The sequence below is a fragment of the Sinocyclocheilus anshuiensis genome, unplaced genomic scaffold, assembly GCF_001515605.1.
Source record: "Sinocyclocheilus anshuiensis isolate Anshui unplaced genomic scaffold, SAMN03320099.WGS_v1.1 scaffold1734, whole genome shotgun sequence".
NCBI lineage: Eukaryota > Metazoa > Chordata > Actinopteri > Cypriniformes > Cyprinidae > Sinocyclocheilus > Sinocyclocheilus anshuiensis.
In genome coordinates, this window is record NW_015544334.1 from 76,643 (window position 1) to 77,652 (window position 1,010).

Here is a 1,010-nt window from a genome sequence, read left to right on the forward strand (position 1 = left end):
TCGCATCTTAATGTTCATTGTCGTTTTACTAATCTCAAGGTAAATGTTAAGTTTGTTGTCTTAGAAAATTAATTCCAAATAAATGAAGATATTTTATTAAGTGAAAACTAATCTTGTTTAATGTTTTTGATTCTTGTGCACCCGTTATTAATATATAAAATATATTTGTAGTATATTCCAATTTAAAACAACAAAACATTTTTACACATTTAATCATATATTTTATGTATGTTGACTTTTGTTATGCACTTATTTACAACAATCGATTTATACATTTATAATAAACTATAAAGCATGTTGTCCTTGAACAGTCTCCACTATAGTTTGCTGTGCTGCATGGGAGTGCTCCAGTCACTCACACAGTATGTGGAAAATAATGTTTTTTTTTTACCTTAAACCGCATAAACACATTTCATTGCACCAAATACACAAAATACTGTTCTTTTTAGCAACGTCATATGACCCCTTTAAAACTGTACTCTCGCTAAAATTTTGAACAGTAGTGCAGTAGTGTATAAATATGAATAATTTATATATATATATATATATATATATATATAATTCATATTTGAATTGATAAAAATTAATAAACAAATTAATACACTTATTTAATTATAATTAATAATAAATATATTTAATATTTAAAGTCCTACTCATACTACAATGATTAGTGAAAACAATTAAATAAATAAAATGAAGAAATGCATTTATTAAGAAACAAAATTAATACATTATTTACAAATAAATAATCATTTTATTTTAAAATTTAATTACAATTATTAATAAATGCATTTAATGTTTAAAGTCCTACTAATATGTTTAGTAATGTTTAAAGTCATACGAAAATGATTAGTAAATAAACAAATACATACATCCATACATAAACTTACTGTGTAAATTTTGTAAAAATGAATATAGAAATGGACAAACATTCAAGTTTATTTCCCAGATTTCATTTAATAATAATAATAATAATAATAATAATAATAATAATAGTTCATGGTAGAGTT